Source organism: Pseudophryne corroboree, chromosome 3, assembly GCF_028390025.1.
Source record: "Pseudophryne corroboree isolate aPseCor3 chromosome 3, aPseCor3.hap2, whole genome shotgun sequence".
NCBI lineage: Eukaryota > Metazoa > Chordata > Amphibia > Anura > Myobatrachidae > Pseudophryne > Pseudophryne corroboree.
The window spans coordinates 109,812,282-109,835,421 of NC_086446.1; the positions used below are offsets into that span (position 1 = coordinate 109,812,282).

The 23,140-nt window shown below is 46.7% G+C and overlaps 1 protein-coding gene across 1 annotated transcript in view; it reads left to right on the plus strand.

Annotated features, from left to right (window-relative positions):
- Positions 1-7,178: 7,178 nt before the first annotated feature.
- LOC135054933 (membrane-spanning 4-domains subfamily A member 4A-like) overlaps positions 7,179-23,140 on the plus strand; it is a 91,251-nt gene continuing 75,289 nt past the window's right edge. Inside the window, exon 1 of the mRNA XM_063958426.1 lies at positions 7,179-7,254. The gene's annotated coding sequence lies outside the window, so the exon portion shown is untranslated. The remainder of the gene's footprint in view (positions 7,255-23,140) is intronic.

Sequence of the window (23,140 nt, forward strand, 5' to 3'; positions counted from 1 at the left end):
TGAACCCCCTCACAACTCACTTGGTCGAGGCGTTTCCCGACTTGTTCGGACAACTACGGGCAAAATGTCCCTTACCCCCACAGTATAAACAAAGACCAGAATTTTGCCTTCTGGTTCTTTCTTCAGGAGACAGTTTGGAGAGGCCTATCTGCATGGGCTCCTCTATGTCCACAGGAATGGAAAAAACACAAGGAGAAGACCCGACAGATGCTCCTTTTTCAGCCCTCCGCTCTCTGAGACGACGATCAATCTTAATAGAGAGCTCCATGAGTTTATCGAGAGTCTCAGGAGCGGGATACTGAAGGAGACTGTCTTTTATAGACTCGGATAAGCCGAGGCGAAACTGACTGCGCAGGGCTGGATCATTCCATCCACAGTCGTTCGACCAACGGCGAAACTCCGTACAATAAATCTCTGCGGGATTCCTACCCTGTCTGAGAGCACGCAACTGGCTCTCGGCGGATGCCTCTCTATCAGGGTCGTCATACAATAGCCCTAAAGACCCCAGAAAGGCGTCTACAGACAATAAAGCCGGATCGTCTGTCTTTAAGCCAAAAGCCCAGGTCTGAGGATCCCCCTGTAGCAAAGAAATAATAATTCCTACCCGCTGAGATTCCGTACCTGAGGAGACTGGTCTTAAACGAAAATACAGTTTACAAGACTCTTTAAAATTAAAAAACTGCTTTCTATCCCCAGAAAAACGGTCAGGCAGATGCATTTTTGGTTCAGGAATGACCCTCGGGGAAGTCCGTAACAGATCTTCCTGTGACCTCACCCGAAGGGACAGATCTTGAACCATCTGAGTAAGCTCTTGAATCTGGCTAACTAAAAGCTGGCCAGGATTTGGCCCAACACCGGAGGGATTCATGAGGCTGACAAATCTCCCAACAGAATAAGGGAAAAAAAATTAACTCCTGTTTAATTTTTTAAATTTTAGTTAGGCCGGTGATAATGTTATGATTCCCGTACTCCAGACCAGAGGAGATCTTTATGGCAGAGGTCTGAGTACTGGAAGGATATGCTGGTACTGGAGCAGGAAAGCCTAGTAACCCCTGGCGCCCTAACTCCGTTGTCTCGCCCGTGTTATCAGAAATCCCCTGCGAGACTATGGTTGCTTGAGCCCATGGCAGCCGCGTTCGAAGGGCGGATTATGTCTGCCCAACCCCGATGCCCCCTCAGGTCTTAATGGGAGACAAAGGGAAATCCGAGACAGGGTGATAACAAGGGGCCCTCTGACTAAGCAACCAGGCCAGGGGTTACAAGCTATCTAACTTAAACCAAAAGTATGTGCGGACAAACCGCCAGGGAAAAGGACAACCAAAGATCCACTGATCCGTTACTCCTATCCAGCACCGCTGGATACCAGAGTGGATTTGTGGGAGCGGAATCCTCCGCAAAAGCTCCAGAACACAATAAACTAAATAATAAATAGTAAGCGGTCAAGCCGCAACACACGGCTACGCCGCGACTCACGAACACCACAGGATGTTAAAGGTGCTCGGTCGGACTCCAGGAATAGATGACAAATTCCGAGTACTGGATCACTGAGGACAGGAACAACCGGGTTGAGCAGGACTGGAAACTCTCTGTAACTGACACAGCAAACAGGAAGCTATCACCGGCGTCTGTGAGAAGTCCTGAGAGTGCTTAAATTTGGGAGCCCTCCAATCATGATCCAGACAGGGTAATCACATAATGATGCCGTGCAGCTGCATGCTGCACGGCCAGAATACACAAGCACTGATTAATTAAGACCCAGCAACGGGGAACGCGGTCTGACCGTGGCGTCCCCGTTGCTAGGGTCTGAGCGGCTCCGTGCGCCCGGCGTCTAGCGTTGCTAGGGAGCCGGCGGCTGTCTGCCTGCGGCGTCCCTAGTTGCTAGGCGCCGGGCCGCACTGACGGGCGGACCCTCGGCGCCTAACAATTCCTATGGGTGCTTGTACTTAGACGCACACGTGCATCCTAGTCGTGGGCACACTTGATTGCCGCAAATATGCCAAACTGCAGGATGGATGAGCGTGGCTACATCTGTATAAGTAAAGTGTGTAGGGGGCGGGGCAATTGAAGGAAGGCTCTTGATACAACCCATGATGTAGGCCACACCCCCACACCACTGGTCATGTCCCCCTCATCACTAGTCACATCCCCTGTGGCAGCAGACAATAGGCCTTTTAGAAATTTCAGCTCCAGGCCCAGTGCTTAAAGTGGTTCTTTAGAGGTGGGGGAACTCGCCCTCCCATGGGTGTCACACCCCTAGCCCCTCCCACTCAGTATATTCCATGCCCCTAGCCCCTCCCTTTTAAGTGTGTTCATTGATTATGTATTAATGTAGTTGTGTGTACTCAGTGACAGGGGAGCTATGCGCCTAAGTCATTATCGGTGCTTTTATCTTTTAGAAGTGGCACTGACCACCACTTCTAAAAGTGGAACTGACTGTTTTGACACCTGTGTGTGTGTATGCGTATATATATATATATATATATATATATATATATATATATATATACAGGTTGAGTATCCCTTATCCAAAATGCTTGGGACCAGAGGTATTTTGGATATCGGATTTTTCCGTATTTTGGAATAATTGCATACCATAATGAGATATCATGGTGATGGGACCTAAATATAAGCACAGAATGCATTTATGTTACGTATACACACAGCCTGAAAGTAATTTAAGACAATATTTTTTATAACTTTGTGCATTAAACAAAGTGTGTGTACATTCACACAATTCATTTATGTTTCATATACACCTTATACACACAGCCTAAAGGTCATTTAATACAATATTTTTAATAACTTTGTGTATTAAACAAAGTTTGTGTACATTGAGTCATCAAAAAACAAAGATTTCACTATCTCAGTCTCACTCAAAAAAGTCCGTATTTCGGAATATTCCGTATTTCGGAATATTTAGATATGGGATACTCAACCTGTATATATATATATATATAATATATACAGTGGTCGAAGTGTCAATTTTCAAGTGGGGATATGGAAAAGTGAAGGTTGTAATTCTGCGCTCCGGAAAAGGGGCATGGCCACTAAAATGTGTGTGTGTCCTTCAGTGTAGTTTACCACCCCTTATACACATTTTGCACCACAATAGTAGGACCCCTTATACTATGTAGTACTGGTGCCCCTTTCACATTATTATAGCACACGGTATGAGCCGAAATTCACATTATAGCACACGGTATGAGCCAATATTCACATTATAGCACACTGTATGAGCCAAAATACACATTATAGCACACAGTAAGAGCCAAAATTCACATTATAGCACGCAGAATGAGCCAAAATTCACATTATAGCACATGAAATGAGCCGAAATTTGCATTATTCCACATAGAATGAGCCTAAATTCACATTATAGCACACAGAATGAGCCGAAATTCACATTATAGCACACGGTATGAGCCAAAATTCACATTATAGCACAAGGAATGAGCCAAATTTCACATTATTCCACATGGAATGAGCCAAAATTCACATTATAGCACATGGGATGAGCCAAAATTCAAATTATACCACATGGAATGAGACAAAATTCAGGAAGAGTGACAGCAGGGACATAGGAACAGGGAAAGTGACAGCAGGGACAGGGAGAGTAACAGCAGGGACATAGGGACAGGGAAAGTGACAGCAGGGACATAGGGACAGGGAAAGTGACAGCAGGGACAGGGAGAGTGACAGAGAGACAGGGAAAGTGACAGCAGGGACATAGGGACAGTGAGAGTGACAGAGGGACAGGTAAAGTGACAGCAGGGACATAGGGACAGGGAGAGTGACAGAGAAAGGGACAGCAAGGTCATACAGTAGGGACTAGGGAGAGGAAGGCAGCATGGTAAGATTACCTATTTAGCAGCTCCGGTGCAAGAGGAGGCTGTGATCTGTGGTGCATGAGGAGGCTAAGGTCGGCGCGGGGCGGAGGAGGCTGTGGGCTTCCGAAATGGTGTGGAGGGGCAGAGGACTGAGGGTGGCAGAGGAGGCTGAGGGCGGTGTAATGGAGGAGGAGGCTGTGGTCGGCGGCCTTTGGTGCGGCACTGGCTCAGCGGTGACGCAGTGGGGGCAGCAATTGGAGATCACATCATTTCCAAGCGCCACCCGTACACACACAGTGAATGGGAAATGGGTCGCATCGATCCAGCTCCCATTCACACCGCACAGCGAGCCGGGTTGAACACTAGTTCAACCCTGCTCGCTACCAGGGTTGAAATACCGGGTCGCTCAACCCAATATTTTTCCCCTGGCACCATTCAGACCGCGCATGAACACGGGTTATGCGCTCTCATGTGCCTATAGCTGGCGTCCTGAAAGGGTTATTATCTATCTTTTTACCATATAAAATGTATACCTTTGGGATTTAACAAGAAGTGTTTTTTTAAACTTATCGCTCGTTGATGAAAAAAAATTGACAACGTAAAATAGTGCAGCGAGAGGCAGCGCTGAATTGCACAAAAAATAAAACTCATTCATACAAAAAGAGCCCAAAATATGTATGTATGTATGTATATATATATATATATATATATATATATATATAGTCCATGGTGGAAGCAGCCCGGCACTCCGCTGTCCCCGTAGGGGTATCGCTCCGGCGCCCTCCTAAGGGTATGGTGGCCCCAATATGCAGAAAAGAGGGTAGTGGCGGCACTCAGAGTCTTTCACAATGAGATGAATCAAAGCAAATAGTGCATTTATTGTCAACGTTTCGGGGGACGAACCCCCTTCCTCAGGACACTGCAGTTTGCAGTGTCCTGAGGAAGGGGGTTCGTCCCCCGAAACGTTGACAATAAGTGCACTATTTGCTTTGATTCACCTTGTTGTGAAAGACTCTGAGTGCCGCCACTACCCTCTTTTATATATATATATATATATATATATATATATATATACACATATATATATATATATATATATATATACATATATATATATACACATATATATACATATATATACATACACACGTGATTATGTATAGACTAGTGAGAGAGAAAGCAAAACACACACTAGATAGATAAAACATGTGTGCCCAGGATTTACATACTGGAACAGAACACACACTGGATAGATATGTAAATCCTGGGCACACATGTTTTATCTTTTATATTTCACACCTTTCCTTGATAAGGCTGACAGCTGATCTGCTGAGATCTTGCTTGGCTCCGGCAGTAAGGCTCCTCTGCAGTGCTCCCTGTAGACGCAGACACCTGATGACGTCATTTTTCCCGTCGCCGGCGCAGGGACTGCACTGGAGGCGGCGGGGCGGGCTAAATTCTCTCTTGAGCTGCCCACCTACCACCGCAACATTGATATGACTGAGTAGCCACAGCAGCGGTGGATGGGCAAGAGAGCGCGCCGAGCGGTAAAGTTGGATGGGCTGGCAGTGTCGGGCCAGCAACTTCCTGCCGCTCGCGCTTGGGGACTGTAAGAGACAACACAGCCCGCGGCAGAATAGATGTTGTGGGCGGGCGGCGGAGGCGGGGCAGCAGAAGCCGGTCAGCGATGCTCTCTATTTAATCCGAGTTCATGTGTGTAGTTAAGGTGGGCGGGCGGAGGCGGAACTGGTTCCGCCTGCAATTAGAAGTGCCGGAACGCAGTTCCGCCCCGTTCCGGCCCACTTTAACCCCTGTCCAGGCCCATGTGGACCTTAATCTGGCATTGGTGATTGCTACAACCATGGGGGTCATTCCGAGTTGATCGCTAGCTGTTTTCGTTGGCAGCACAGCGATTAGGTAAAAAAGCGTCACTTCTGCGCATGCGTATGCGGTGCAATCCATACGCACGACGTACTTTCACAACAGCCAAAGCAGTTTCACACAAGGTCTAGCGACGCTTTTCAGTCGCACTGCTGGCCGCAGAGTGATTGACAGGAAAGGGGCATTTCTGGGAGGTAACTGACCGTTTTCGGGGAGTGTGTGGAAAAACGCAGGCGTGACAGATACAAACGCAGGCGTGCCTGGGGAAACGCAGGAGTGCCTGACCAAACGCAGGGCGTGTTCGTGACATCAAAACAGGAACTAAATAGTCTGAAGTGATCACAAGCTAGAAGTAGGTCTGGAGCTGCTCAGAAACTACACATTCTTTTTTGTAGCAGCGCTGTGATCCTTCCGTTCGCACTTCTGCTAAGCTAAGATGCACTCCCAGAGGGCGGCGGCGGCTTAGCGTTTGCACGGCTGCTAAAAGCAGCTAGCGAGCGAACAACTCGGAATCAGGGCCCATATGAGATGAAAAGCCACTGAAGTCTTAACTAGCCTCTTATGGCCTATCTGTACAGTATTTCTGTATTACAAAGAAAGTTTTAAGTCACAGCCATGCCCACTAGCCCAGACCACAAACCCCACTGAAAAAATAGGGACTGCAATCTGTAGCATTAGTTGCCATAATGCAGGAGAAATCTCTGATATCTCATGCTCTCAGACATTGTTAACTAGGCTAGTTAGTTACTTAAATCATGCTTTTGGGGGACATGTACTGTACTAAGCAGTGATAAGAGTGGAGAAGTGAGCCAGTGGAGAAGTTGACCATTGCAACCAATCAGCTGCTCTGTATACAGGGTGATTCAAAAGTTGCAGTAAACCCTTTTGTTTCAAAAACTGTGCAGAAAATGGGAAAACTGTCTTAGATTCAAGATGGCACCCATGTTCGGTACATACCCTAAAAGATATCCCAACCTCACCCATACCTTACTGGAGTAGCCAGTTTTACCCATTTCCTGCACAGTTTTGGAAACAAAAGGGTGTACTGCGACTTTTGAATCACCCTGTACTTTTATAGTATGCAAATTATAAATGCTACGTCAATGCTGATTAGTTGCCATAGGCAACTTCTCTACTGGCTCACTTCTCCACTTTTATCACTGCATAGTACATCTCTTTAATCACATGAAAACTACCATTTATTATGAATAATTTCCAGGGAAACTTAGCGTAATAAATCGGCCCCATGTACATTAGACTAAGCAAGCCAACCAATGGGGCCAGGATGGTAGGGAGGTAATAGATTTCGGTGTTTTAGATGGAGACAGGAAGAAGCAGGTGAGAACATGACGTCAGAAAATGGGAAAGTACAGTATTGTATGTGGTAGAACTGGTACATAGGTCACACATTTCTGCAATACACCTATTGTAACAACTTACTGAGTGTAACCTGAGAAGTTAGCAGAAGACGGACAATAGAAAGCTACAGACAGTGTTAGGAGCAGATCAGATCAGCTCAGAAGGTACTGGATAGACACAGCAAAAGGTAAGCATACAGTATAGTTTTATATTTTACATATCTGTATACTATACTTTAAGATTTGCAATGGTTTAGTAGCAGATAACCTGAATACTTTGTAACAGAACAGATATGGGATTAGAAAATACTTGGTTTTGTACTGTTAAAACTTTATTCTGTGTTCAAACGTTTCTTTGGGTTGGTTATTTTGTTTCTGTGCAGGGTAAATACTAGCTGCTTTATTTTTACACTGCAATTTAGATTGCAGATTGAACACACCCCACCCAAATCTAACTCTCTCTGCAGATGTTAAATCTGCCCCCCCTGCAGTGCACATGGGCCCTCATTCCGAGTTGTTCGCTCGCAAGGCGATTTTAGCAGAGTTACACACGCTAAGCCGCCGCCTACTGGGAGTGAATCTTAGCTTCTTAAAATTGCGAACGATGTATTCGCAATATTGCGATTACAAACTACTTAGCAGTTTCAGAGTAGCTCCACACTTACTCGGCATCTGCGATCAGTTCAGTGCTTGTCGTTCCTGGTTTGACGTCACAAACACACCCAGCGTTCGCCCAGACACTCCTCCGTTTCTCCAGCCACTCCTGCGTTTTTTCCGGAAACGGTAGCGTTTTCATCCACACGCCCATAAAACGCCGTGTTTCCGCCCAGTAACACCCATTTCCTGTCAATCACATTACGTTCGCCGGAGCGAAGAAAAAGCCGTGAGTAAAAAAACTATCTTCATAGCAAAATTACTTGGCGCAGTCGCAGTGCGAACATTGCGCATGCGTACTAAGCAGAAAAATGCTGCGATGCGAAGAAAATTACAGAGCGAACGACTCGGAATGAGGGCCATGGTTTTGCCCAACTGCTAAAAAAATTCCTGCTGCGATCAACTTGGAATTACCCCATATGTACCATGAATAAGGTGAAATGGTACAATGGTAAGCAGTATACTGCTATAGCTTAAAAGGGTTTAGGTTACAGCAAAAAATGTAAAATAATGTAAATATCGAAGTTATAAAAAAGAGTATTTAGTATTCAGTAGGTCGATAAGGGTCAAAAGGTCAACACTTAAATAGTCGAAATGGACTGAGGTTGACAGGGTCAAAAGGCTGACATTCAAATGGCTGACAGAAAAGGTTGACACATGAATTTTCATGATTTTTATTGTTAGATTTAGGGGTTAGGGTTAAGGTTAGGATTAGGCACTTTTGGGAGAGTCAGGGTTAGGGCCAGGTTGCCAAAGGGGACAGTTATGGTTAGGCATTTTGCAGAGGTATAGGGGTATATTAAATAACATTTGTATCCATTCTGACATGCATTTGGCTGCCGGGTGCACTGACAGCAGCGGCGGGGGGTGCAGATGGTGGCGGCCAGCGGGGGGAGTAACAGCGGGGGTGAGCTGGATGGCGGCGAGGGTAAACTGGAGGACGGCGGTGGGGGGAGCTGAGATCGGTGGCCGATGGGAGAAGCTGGTCGGCAGGGGGACAAGTCTGCGGTGGCGGGGGGAGGCGCTGCAGGGAGAGAGGTGCCAGGCAAGGTACCTCTCATCCCCGTAGCCTGCCACACCGCTCCCCGCCTCCTCACATCAATCCGACTTGTTTTCAAGTCGGATTGAGTTTGTCGGAATGGGGGCCAAAACCTGTCGGATTTGGCCCCATTACCGACAGAAGCACGTGGATTGCGGCTATTCCGAAAATCCACGTGTTTTCCAACAAGTCGGGAATTCCCAACTTTTTGGAAAAAAACTGCCTCTAATGAATAGGTCGGAACCCTTTCCAACCTATTTCTGTCGGAAGCTGCCGTCTTTCCGACAAGACAGGAGCTTCCGACAGTTATTGAATACAACCCTTAGGGTTAGACTGTGGAAGGGGATGGTTAGGGTTAGACACCATGGGTAGGGTTAGGGTAAGGCACTAGGGAAAGGGTTAGGTTTAGGGTTAGGGTTAGGTTTAGGGTTAAAATAAAAACTCATGTGTTGACCCTTTCTGTGTCATCCTTTTGACCCTGCCGACCTATTCACTGTCAACCCTCTGGTGTCAACCCATTGACTATCTATGTACTTTTAATCTTTTAATCCTCACCCATAAAAAAATTACCTCTCTCAGGGAACAAGTAATGGATATTAACAGCAATGAATAAGAGACTTGCCTTAGCCATGAGGCACCGCCAGCGCACCACTGAAGACCAGTGGGTCACTGGAGACTAGTGGGTTTATGTACTAAGCCTTGGAGAGGTAAAGAGTAGAGAGAGATAAAATACCAGCCAATCAGGTCCTATCTGCCATGTTATAGACTGTGTTTGAAAAATGACATGAGCTGGTTGGTTGGAACTTAGGGGTCTATGTACTAAGCCTTGAATGGATATAAAGTGGATGGAGATAAAGAACCAGTCAATCGGCTCCTAACTGCCATGTTACAGCTGGATTTGAAAAATGACAGTTAGAAGCTGATTGGCTGGTACTTTATCCACTTTATCTCCATCCAAGGCTTAGTAAACAGACCCCTTAATCTCCATCCACTTTATCTCTCTCCAAGGCCCCTAGTGCTGGACACTTCTCCACTGAAGTGGGTGGTCCAGGGACATGCTATACCTATTACATCATTGGAGTTGCACACACTGATGCCTGGTACCACAAATCTAAATCTATTAACTAGAGATGAGCGGGTTCGGTTCGTCGAGATCCAACCCCCCCCCCCCCCGAACTTCACGTGGTTTACACGGGTCCGAGGCAGCCTCGGTTCTTCCCGCCTAACACGCAAAACCCGAATGGGGGGAAACGTCATCATCCCGCTGTCGGATTATCGCGAGATTCGGATTCCATAGAAAGAGCCGCACGTCGCCGCCATTTTGACTTGTGCATTGTCGATTGAGCGGAGAGGACGTGGCTACGTTCTCTGCCTGAAAAGCTCAATATCTGTGCTCAGTGTGCTGCATTGTGGTGACCACCAGTATATAGTAGTACACTACAGTAGGCCATTGCTGTATCTTGCAGCACCGTGTCAGACTCAGTTCTAGTATCCTGATCAGTGCTCAATATCTGTGCTGCATTGTGGTGACCAGTATATAGTAGTACAGTGCTGCATTGTGATGACCACCAGTATATAGTAGTACAGTACAGTAGGCCATTGCTGTATCTTGCTGCTCTGTGTCACTTCTATTCTCCTGATCAGTGCTCAATATCTGTGCTGCATTGTGGTGACCAGTATATAGTAGTACAGTGCTGCATTGTGGTGACCACCAGTATATAGTAGTACAGTACAGTAGTCCATTGCTGTATCTTGCAGCTCTGTGTCAGACTCAGTTCTATTCTCCTGATCAGTGCTCAATATCTGTGCTGTATTGTGGTGACCAGTATATAGTAGTACAGTGCTGCATTGTGGTGACCACCAGTATATAGTAGTAAAGTACAGTAGTCCATTGCCGTATCTTGCAGCTCAGTGTCAGACTCAGTTCTATTCTCCTGATCAGTGCTCAATATCTGTGCTGCATTGTGGTGACCAGTATATAGTAGTACAGTGCTGCATTGTGGTGACCACCAGTATATAGTAGTATAGTACAGTGGTCCATTGCTGTATCGTGCAGCTCCGTGTCAGACTCAGTTCTATTCTCCTGATCAGTGCTCAATATCTGTGCTGCATTGCGGTGACCAGTATATAGTAGTACAGTGCTGCATTGTGGTGACCACCAGTATATAGTAGTAAAGTACAGTAGTCCATTGCTGTATCTTGCAGCTCAGTGTCAGACCCAGTTCTATTCTCCTGATCAGTACTCAATATCTGTGCTGCATTGTGGTGACCAGTATATAGTAGTACAGTGCTGCATTGTGATGACCACCAGTATATAGTAGTACAGTACAGTAGGCCATTGCTGTGTCTTGCAGCTCCAAGTCAGACTCAGTTCTAGTATCCTGATCAGTGCTCAATATCTGTGCTGCATTGTGGTGACCAGTATATAGTAGTACAGTGCTGCATTGTGGTGACCACCAGTATATAGTAGTACAGTACAGTAGGCCATTGCTGTGTCTTGCAGCTCCAAGTCAGACTCAGTTCTAGTATCCTGATCAGTGCTCAATATCTGTGCTGCATTGTGGTGACCAGTATATAGTAGTACAGTGCTGCATTGTGATGACCACCAGTATATAGTAGTACAGTACAGTAGTCCATTGCTGTATCTTGCAGCTCCGTGTCACTTCTAGTATCCTGAACAGTGCTTAATATCTGTGCTCAGTGTCAGTGCTGCATTGTGGTGACTAAAAGTCCAGTGTCTTGTGCTGCATCTTGCTGCTGTAGGGTGCTGTGGTAGTGTCCTGTCACTGTGCATATGTCATCATCATTCCAGTCATAGTGGTATCTGGTATTTATCTAGTGGTATCTAATTCCAGACATTTACTGCCGTCTAATTCCAGATATATTACTGGCATATAATTCCACACATTAAAAAATGGAGAACAAAAATGTGGAGGGTAAAATAGGGACAAATCAAGATCCACTTTCACCTAGTGCTGAAGCTGCTGCCACTAGTCATGGCAGAGATGATGAAATGCCATCAACATCGTCTGCCAATGCCGATGCCCAATGTCATAGTAGAGAGCATGTAGAATCCAAAAAACAAAAGTTCAGTAAAATGACCCAAAAATCTAAATTAAAAGCGTCTGAGGAGAAGCGTAAACTTGCCAATATGCCATTTACGACACGGAGTGGCAAGGAACGGCTAAGGCCCTCTCCTATGTTCCTCATGGCTAGTGGGTCAGCTTCACATGAGGATGAAAGCACTCATCCTCTCGCTAGAAAAATGAAAAGAGTTAAGCTGGCAAAAGCACAGCAAAGAACTGTGCGTTCTTCTAAATCACAAATCCCCAAGGAGAGTCCAATTGTGTTGGTTGCGATGCCTGACCTTCCCAACACTGGATGGGAAGAGGTGGCTGCTTCATTTTCTCCGCCACTGGAGCTGCCAGGAAAAGGATACAATTTCCAAAACCACCCGCTGGAGGTGGCGCAGGGCATTCAGGAGCGATAGCTGACATCTAGTCCGGACTGAAGGACCTGCCAACGATTACTGTTATGTCGTCTACTGTCACTGCATATGATTCATTGAAAGAATGGTGGAGGATTATATGAGTGACAGCATCACTGTAGACATGTCAGACAGTCCGTACGTATACTGGCTGGAAAAAGAGGCAATTTGGAGGCCCTTTGCCCAAACTTGCTTTATTTTACCTAAGTTGACCCCCCTCCAGTGTGTACTCCGAAAGAGTGTTTAGTGCAGCCGCTCACCTTGTCAGCGATCGGCGTAGGAGGTTACTTCCAGAAAATGTGGAGAACATGATGTTCATCAAAATGAATTATAATCAATTCCTCCGTGGAGCCATTTACCAACAATTGCCTCCAGAAAGTACACAGGGACCTGTGATGGTGGATTCCAGTGGGGACGAATTAATACTCTATGAGGAGGGGGATGTACACAGTGAAAGGGGTGAGAAATTGGACGATGAGGAGGAGGTGGACATCTTGCCTCTGTAGAGCCAGTTTGTGCAAGGAGAGATTGATTGCTTCTTTTTTTGGTGGGGGCCCAAACCAACCAGTCACTTCAGCCACAGTCGTGTGGCAGTTCCTGTCGCTGAAATGATGGTTTTGTTAAAGTGTGCATGTCCTGTTTATACAACATAAGGGTGGGTGGGAGGGCCCAAGGACAATTCCATCTTGCACCTCTTTTTTTTATTTATCTTTGCATCATGTGATGTATGGGGCCAACTTTTTTAAGTGCCATCCTGTCTGACACTGCAGTGCCACTCCTAGATGGGCCAGGTGTTTGTGCCGGCCACTTGGGTCGCTTAGCTCAGGGACTTGCAGTCACGGGAGGCAGTGCCTCCCCTGTTATTAAGTATTAAAAAAAATACAAAGAAGATACTTATGACACATATTCGGTGTCATAAGTATCTTCTTATATTAATCTAATAATTTTCAGTATTTAAAAAGTCATATGTGCGGCACCGAGAGCGGTGCCTCACGCTGCCCATTGTAAATGGCAGGAGGCAGGGGACAAGCAGAGGGCTGTAAAAGCCCATTAAAAACCTACTGTAAGCGGCACCTATACAAGTGCCTCAGTTCAGCAGGGACGTGCTTTCAGCCATATGAAAGCACGCCCCTTTCACTGCTGACAATGTGATTGGGCAGTGGGCGGCAGATTCAGCACTGCCAGTGACCTGCATTCAGCTGTCACTGTCAGTGCTGCTGCTGTACAGGGAGGGAGAGAGCTAGTGCCAGGCCAGCCAGTGTCAGTGCATGTAAGTGTTTAGTTACACACTCACACACTGACACTGTCACACTCACTACCAGTTTATTGTTGTTCAGGTCTTTCAGTAACTTAATAGAGCCACAACTGCGGCGCTACTAAGTAAATGGAAGTCCTGAACAACAATATTATATTAATGTCCTCCCCCCCCCCCTTCCCCACCCCAGTTCCAAACATGAGGTGTTTTTATTTTATTTTAATTAATAAAATTCACTATATGTGCCTGCTCATCATGTTTGATAGAAGGCACTTTCCGGTGTGGAACTCAGCATCAGGGGTGGTGGGCGGTAGCGGGCAGCTGTAGCAGGCAGCGGCGGCGGGACTTATGCGGCGAGCCGCTGCATAAGTCCCGCCGCCCGCTACAACTGCCAGACTTATTCAGCAGAGACGGCGGGTATTTAGCGGCGGAGGCGGCGGGTCTTTAGCGGCGGCAGGTCTTTAGCGGCGGCGGGCAGTGGGACTTATGCGGCGGGACTTATGCGGCAGAGGCGGCGGGTATTTAGCGGCAGCGGGCAGCGGGTATCGGCAGCAGGTCTAGATCATGGATCCAGTCCCTGCAGCCATTAAGGCACCACAGTGAACTGAAGGCATTTCCTATTTCAAAAATGGCGCTGCGCTGCAGAGCCATTTTTGAAATCCAAGATGGCCACCATGAGCCAATCACGGCTCACTGCGTCATCGCCCCGCCCCCCGGGGCTGGCATATAGAAGCCAGCATGAGCCGTGACAGTCAGTTCGTCGGCCGGGTAGGAGCAGGGAAGAGCCAGAAGAAAGAAGAGAAGTGAAGTCCTAGTGGGCGGTGGCCATGCAAAAGAGCTTAAAGGCTGCCGCCCACTAGGTGAATAGAAGACATCAGAAGCCCTGGGGAGGGCAGCAGCCATGGAAAGAGCTTACAGGCTGCTGCCACCCAGGCGAAGATGACGGAAGCCCTGGTGGGTTGGGGGCCATGCAAAAGAGCTATACGGCCGCCGACCCGCCAGGCGAAGACAGCGTAAGCCCTGGTGGGCGCAGGCCCACCAGGCGAAGACGGCGGAAGCCCTGGTGGGTGGACGGCCGCGCAAAAGAGCTATACGGCCACTGACCCGCCAGGCGAAGACGGCGAAAGCCCTGGTGGGCGCAGGCCCGCCAGGCGAAGACGGCGGAAGCCCTGGTGGGTTGGTGGCTGCGCAAAAGAGCTATACAGCCGCCGATCCACCAGGCGAATACGGCGGAAGCCCTGGTGGGCGCAGGCCCGCCAGGCGAAGACGGCGGAAGCCCTGGTGGGTTGGCGGCTGCGCAAAAGAGTTATACGGCCGCCGACCCGCCAGGCAAAGATGGCGGAAGCCCTGGTGGGCGCAGGCCCGCCAGGCGAAGACGCGGAAGCCCTGGTGGGTTGGCGGCTGCGCAAAAGAGCTGTACAGCCGCCAACCCGCCAGGTGAAGACGGCGGAAGCCCTGGTGGGCACATGCCCACCTGGTGAAGATGGCAGAAGCCCTGGTGGGCGCAGGCCCGCCAGGCGAAGACTGCGGAAGCCCTGGTGGGTTGGCGGCCATGCAAAAGAGATATATGGCCGCCAACCCGCCAGGCGAAGATGGCGGAAGACCTGGTGGGTTGGCGGCTGCGCAAAAGAGCTATACGGCCAACGACCTGCCAGGCGAAGGCGGCGGCCATGCAAAAGATCTTAAAGGCCGCCGCCCCCAGGTGAAGACCCTGTCTAATAAAACTTTTTTTTTTAGACAGTGTGGTTATTATTTTTATATTTTCTTTACAGGTGGACTACAGGTACCAGCGGGCCCTTTATGTATGGGCATGGTGGCACTTGTGGTTCTCCAAGTGCCAGCATGCTGGGGCAGGCTTGTTGGGATCTGTAGGCCACCTGTAAAACAATATTAACATACAATGAACCCCGCACCCACCGCCACCAGGGGTGCTGGGCATAGCACTGGGCTATCAGCCCAGTGCTGGTTGTTGCTCGGGAGGGGGTACCCCATTTTTATTTTTTGGGGTCCCCACTTTCCGAGGAATTCCAGCCCTGGTCTAACTGGCTTGGGGGCTGATCAATGTTATGGCAGGGGGACCCCATACTGAGTGTCTCCCCTGCTATGGCAATACCCCCACAGCTGGTTCTGCCTGGTGCTGGTGTTAGATGTGTGGGGGACACATTTTTTTTTGGGGGGGGTGGGGGCAGGGGGTGTCAGCTGCCAATGCCTCCCCACCCAAATCCAAAACACACCAGAATCCGACAAAAAAATTTAAGGGAGGTTTTGCCAAAACGCGTCCGAATCCAAAACACGGGCGCCGAACCGAATCCAAAACCAAAACACAAAAGCCGAAAAATGTCCGGTGCACATCACTACTATTAACCCTTCGCTTCATTCATTTTTTTTTACTTGCTGCTGCTCTGTTACAAAATCAGTGTCATCAATTGTTTAGGTTAAAGAGAATACAGCACCTTTTTATTCCCATATACCAGTATTTCCCAACCTCAATCCTCAAGGCACGTGTGGGTATATTTACTAAAAGTCGATTTGTGTCGATTTTGATAGATTTTTGATCAATGGGCCTAATTCAGATCTGATCGCAGCAGCAAATTTGTTAGCAAATGGGCAAAACCATGGGGGTCATTCCGAGTTGTTCGCTCGCAAGCTGCTTTTAGCAGCTTTGCACACGCTAAACCGCCGCCTACTGGGAGTGAATCTTAGCATAGTAAAATTGCGAACGAAAGATTCTCAAAATTGCGATTACACACCTCTTAGCAGTTTCTGAGTAGCTTCAAACTTACTCGGCATCTGCGATCAGTTCAGTGCTTGTCGTTCCTGGTTTGACGTCACAAACACACCCAGTGTTCGCCCAGACACTCCTCCGTTTCTCCAGCCACTCCCGCGTTTTTCCCTGAAACGGTAGCGTTTTTTCGCACACACCCATAAAACGGCCAGTTTCCGCCCAGAAACACCCACTTCCTGTCAATCACATTACGATCACCAGAACGAAGAAAAAACCGTGAGTAAAATTCCTAACTGCATAGTAAATTTACTTGGCGCAGTCGCACTGCGGACATTGCGCATGCGCATTCGCGACTAATCGCTCCGTTGCGAGAAAAAAATAATGAGCGAACAACTCCGAATGACCCCCCATGTGTACTGCAGAGTGGGGGGGTCAGATATAACATGTGCAGATAGAGTTAGATTTGGGTGGGGTGTGTTCAAACTGAAAACCAAATTGCAGTGTAAAAATAAAGCAGCCAGTATTTACCCTGCACAGAAACAAAATGACCCAATCAAATCTAACTCTATCTGCAAATGTTATATCTGTCCCCCCCTGCACTTCACATGGTTTTGTCCATTAGCTAACAAATTTGCTGCTGCGATTAGATCTGAATTAGGCTCAATGTTTGGTTAACTTTTGATCACTTTTGTGGGAATAGATCCCATGGTAAGCGCATCAAGTCACCAAGCCCGCAGAACGGCAAGTGCAGCGAGCCCGCAAGGAGACTCGTAGCGCTCGCCCTGCTGCCTTTTTAAATTATGAGCTTAAACATGTTCGGAAGCTTAGTAAATAAGCCCCAACACACTGAGCCATCATTTAGCCTACCCGATGGCTTACAAAAACCCTGCGTAATAAACCAAAAAATTTTCACTTTGATTAATCGGTCTTCAGTGGTTTGGTTTTTGATCGATTTTGCATTTTAGAGTCTAAATCACACATTTACTAACATGGGGGGTCATTCCGAGTTGTTTGCTCAGTAATTTTTTTCGCATTGCAGCGATTTTCCGCTTAGTGCGCATGCGCAATGTCCGCAGTGCGACTGCGCCAAGTAAATTTGCTATGCAGTTAGGAATTTTACTCACGGCTTTTTTTTGATCGTAGTGTGATTGACAGGAAGTGGGTGTTACTGGGCGGAAACTGGCCGTTTTATGGGTGTGTGAGGAAAAAAGCTACCGTTTCTGGGAAAAACGCGGGAGTGTCTGGGCGAACGCTGGGTGTGTTTATGACGTCAAACCAGGAACGACAAGCACTGAACTGATCGCAGATGCCGAGTAAGGTTGAAGCTACTCAGAAACTGCTAAGAGGTGTGTAATCGCAATTTTGAGAATCTTTCGTTCGCAATTTTAAGATGCTAAGATTTACTCCCAGTAGGCGGCGGCTTAGCGTGTGTAAAGCTGCTAAAAACAGCTTGCGAGCGAACAACTCGGAATGACCCCCATGATTTTTGACATCCTTTAAAAAAAAACATGTAAAAAAATCATGTTAGCAAATGTGGGATTTAGGGGTGTATTTATGAAAAGCCGCCCTTGGTTGATGTTTGATCAATGTTTGGTCGATTTTGTATTTCAGGGGTCTAAATTCCACATTTACTAACAAATCATTTTTTGACATTTTGTTTTTTAAACGATTAAGTAAAGTAAATGTGTGATTTAGACCCTGAAACACAGAATGAATCAAAAATCAGCCAAACATTGACTGAAAATCGACTTTTAGTAAATATACCCCATGGTCTTCAAAACACTGTCCAGGTTTTAAGGATAGCTACAGTATAAATAAGAACAGATGACTTAGTTAGTGGCTCAGTTTTTTTGAAGCATGGATATTCTCAAAACCTGGAATGTTAGTGTGTCTTGAAGACTGAGGTAGGTGTACCTTGAAGATACAAAAGTAAAAATTCCCAGGGAAAATTGGATGATAAACCGAGAACAATTAAGAATTATATAAACTGTAACTCTACCTATATAGAATATATGATTATCTGCCCGTGTAGGCTGAAATATCGGAAAAACAAAGAGAATGTTAAAGATTAGAATACTAGACCTATACAAAATATTAAAAATGGTGTTTTAAACCACAGTGTTCCCTGCTGGTCTTAAATTTCAAGGAATAGAACATGTCCCTGTAAGTAAACAGGCCCCCCGGCACTGACAAAATAGGCAGGCACCCTTACACTCCATTCACATTATACCAGAAATGTAACAATATATTTCCAGGTTAATTGAATAAAACACTGCTCAAATCCCTTACTTGAATAAAACACTGCCCAAATCCCTTATTGAGTAAAACACTGCCCAACTCCCTTATTGAATAAAACACTGCTCAACTCCCTTATTGAATAAAACACTGACCAGGATATGAATTTCTTTTATATCCTATAATAAACATAAACATTAGAGGACACTTTTTTCCTTGCCTGGATGAGCAGATTGAGAACCTGTTCAGACAGACCTCTACCTCTTAATAATTGCCGTTCAATTTCCACACCGTCAAATGAAGTTGTCGCAAATTCGGATGCAGCAACGGGCCCTGATGCAGTAAGTCCTTCCTTAACGGCAACCTCCAAGGATCCTGTACTGCCATTCTCAACGCTGAAGGAAACCAGACCCTCTTTGGCCAATAAGGAAGAATTATTATCACCTGTACTTTCTCTTCCCTGATTTTCCTGAGAGTTCTCCCGATCATCGGAAACGGAGGGAACACATACGCCAGGTCGAACGCCCAAGGTATAGAGAAAGCATCCACTCCCGCTGTTCCTGGGAGATGGTACCGGGAGAAGAAAAGAGGGACTTTGGCATTGACATGCGTGGCCATCAGATCTACTTGAGGCATCCCAAACTTCTGTATAATCTCCTGAAACACTACATCGCTCAATTCCCATTCTCCTGCTAGTACCTCCTGTCTGCTGAGAAAATCCGCCACCACATTGTTCACTCCTGGCACATGTAAAGCTGTCAGACTTTTGAGATGGCACTCTGCCCATTTCAGTATTCTTGACACCTCCTTCATCAATAACTGACTCTTGGTACCTCCTTGTCCGTTGAGGTACGCCACAACGGATACATTGTCTGAGAAAACCCTGAGGTGCGTTCCACATAGCTGTTCCTGGAAATATTTTATTGCATTCCACACAGCTCTCATCTCTCTGTGGTTTGAAGATAGACCTGCTTCCTCTGGTTTCCACCTGCCCTGGCAATTTTGCTGCAGCAGGTGCGCTCCCCAACCTGTTGTACTTGCATCTGTCGTTAAAACCAGATAGTGACGGTCTGACAAGGACGTTTTCCTGTTGACCAGCTGCGGATCCATCCACCATGCTAGAGACTTCTTTGTCTTCTGACCTAATTTTATACGACAATTTAGGGAAAACCCCTTCCGAATGTAACTTAGTATATCTGATTGAAGAATTCTCATCCTCCACCTTGCCCAAGGGACCACATCTATGGTGGATGCCATCATCCCCAGAAGACACATCCACTGACGAATCGTCACACTGTTGCATCCGTTTACCAGGGTAGCCAGGCCTTGAAGCTTCAGACACCTCTCCTCTGAAAGGTTTATTGTATAACCAAGGGTATCTACTTGTACCCCCAAAAACTGGATACCCTGCTGTGGTGTTAACTTGCTTTTCTCCCAATTTATCAACCAGCCATGACTCTGCAGGATGGGTAATGTTACAACTAACGAATTCTTGACTTTCCCTACCGAGTCTCTGCATAGCAGCAGATCGTCCAGATATGACCATATTGCCACTCCCTGACTTCTTATCACAGTTATGAGTGACATAAGAATCTTGGTATATATTCTTGGAGATGTCTTTAGGCCAAATGGCAGGCATGTGAATTGAAAATGCTTGCCTAGGATGAAAAATCTTAGAAACTTCCTGTGCTGCTTGTGGATCGGGACATGGAAATAAGCGTCCTTTAGGTCTATAGAAGCCATAAAGTCTTTCTTTCTCACTCCCAACAGAATAGACTTTAAAGTCTCCATCCGGCACTTCTTTGTTGCTATATACTTGTTGAGCAGTCTCAGATCTAAGATAGTTCTGTATTCGCCGGAAGGTTTCTTCACCAGGAATATTCTTGAATAGAAACCGCCCCCTCTTTCTAAAAGTGGAACAGCTTCCACAGCTCTTGCTTCTATCAACTTCTTTAAACTGTCCTGCGTAGCTTTTAACTCCAGGCTTACAGTAGGTGTTTCTGAGACTAGGAGCTTGTCCCCTACTGGAAATTTTGAGAATTCTATCCGGTATCCGTGGGACACAACACAACCTCTAGTACCCACGTATCCTGAACAGACTCCAGCCAAGAACTGATGAATCTTTGAAGCCTGCCCCCTACCGGAAAGGATACCGGCAGTCTGTGATAGTCATGATCTTCTGCCACCCCTCCTGTAGGACTGGCGATAGGACTGTCTACTGGTCCCTGAGGCGTATCTTCCCGAATAGAAACGGCCTGGTCGATATCCCCTTGCTTCCTTAAACTGCTGTTTGAAAGAAGGTATCGGAAACCTATTCCTTTTATCTTGAGGCAGTTTTGCAGATTTACCTCCCGACATTTTCTGGATAACGGCTTCTAAATTGTTGCCAAACAGCAAAGACCCCTCATATGGCAAAGACACTAACCTATTTTTGGAATGCATATCTGCTGACCAAGATCGAAGCCATAACGCTCTTCTTGCCATCACTCCTGGCGCCATAGACTTTGCAGCAAAGTCCAAGGCATCTAAAGAAGCTTCACAGAGATACTCAATGCTCTTTAGCATTATATTCAAATTTCTTTGCAGATACTGTCTCGAGATTCCCTCCTCCAGATCTGTCGATAACACTGACCCCCAGACTCTCAACGCTCTGGAAACAGAAGCCACCGCTATACCAGATTTCAATGATATTGCAGAAGATAAATGCAATTTCTTTAACGCACTCTCCATGTGCTTATCCATACCATCCTTCAAGACTGCTCCATCTTCTAGCAGAATGGTAGTTTTTGACACAATCTCCGCAACCGCAGCATCAACTTTGGGGACCGCACACCAGTTAGAAAACTGCTCATCCTCTATCGGGAACATACGATCAAGCCTTTTAGTATTACCCAGCCTCTTGTCAACATTCTGCCATTCCTTACTTATGACATCTTTCAATGCTTTATGGACTGGAAAACACCTGCTTTTTCTGGCCCTATCACCAAACAGAATGTCCTCAGCATCACATTTCTTTTCCGGCTCTTTATAATTCATAGTTTTAAAGATATCTTTTAGAATACTGTCCACAATTTCCAAATTAAACCTTCTATCCTCTTCTTGTACCTCCACTGACTCCACACTAGAAGCATACTGATAATTATCGTAATCAAGCTCCTGTGACCCTGATTCATCCATAAAGTCAGTATCAGTCAGGGATCTAGCTCTTTTATCCCCCTGCAGTTCAAAGAGCTGTTCTTTAGTAACAAAGGACTCTCTCATCCATTTTATCAAATCTCGTATTTGCCTAGATTGCACATTCTCCGGAGAATCACTCTGTGTACATTCTTCACAAAACTTAACATTTTCAGCAGCGGAAAAGATTTTATCACACGCTGCAAACTGCATGTCTCTATGCCTCTTCTTACATAACCTCTTCTTAGGTGGAGACACACTAAAATAATAAAAAACAGCTCCTTAAAACCTAACCTAACACTTACTAATGGAATCAAAAAACATGCCCTCTATGAGGACTTACCTCTTTTGGGCACTGACAGGTTTTTGGGGAGAAGGCTCTCTTTCCATTCTGCCGGTAAGCTCAGAACACCAGCCCAGCAATCCTAGGAGCTTCCTTCTGCTCCCTGTGTGCAGCACCATTTGTTTATATGTTCCTATTACAATAGGGACTCAGGTGCACCAGCAGACCGTCCCATACAGCTGCCTGGGACGGCCGCCAACAGCACTTCCGCCCACCAGCCTCGGCCGCCTCCCCCCATCATTTCCGACCGCCACCGCACCGCCCCTTCACTGCAAGGACCTTCCGGCCGGCAGCCGCCTACATTGCATCCACCAGCCGGACCTTCCTGTTGCCAGCCGCGGCTACCCTTCCGCAAACGGACCTTCCTGTCACGAGCAGCGTATAACATACTCACTGCACGGACCTTCCTGCTGGCAGCCGCAGCTTCCCCTCACCGAAGGGACCTTTCAGGGCACAGATACTCCTCACTGAAAGAGGACTAGAACGGCGGGTATGGACAGCGGAAAACGCCGGATGGGGTCCCACATATTAAAACTGATGGGCGAACACCTTAAAGCTGACAAGTGGGGACTTACTTGACCGCCCCAAGCACACAGCCAATACTCCCCCGGGAACCACCCTCCTCTAGCACGGCTATAATAAGGCGTAATAGCTAGGAAAAAACTGAGGTAAGTCCATGTAAAGAAAAAATAAAAATAAATAAAAATAAAAGGAACTCCTACACTGTCTTAAGCTAGGAGACAGGAAAAAGACTAAGGAGGAAAGGGAGGAGTGAGGTTATATACCCGGAGTGGGTGGGCCCTAATAGTTTAAGTGAACTCCCTGTCTAAAAGTTAGGAATGGGATACAATCCCAGTAGTGATGGCTGACATGAAGTAGCGTAGGAGAAAAAGCCACTATGATTTTTTTTATTTTTAATTATGTGTACATATTTACTAAGTAGGAGAGATTACAGGGGCAGTATGTGCATGTCCTACCCATTTACACTCCATTCAACATGGCATATGGTACAGTACAGTGGAGATATTTGCAAGTACCGATACTTTTTGGACTGACAGTACCGACACAAGCATCCAAGTGCCGCCCCCAAACAAGTGCCGCCCCTAATGGGAAATTCACCACTGCCCACACTCTATTAAGTTCCTCCCATCGTATAAATTCA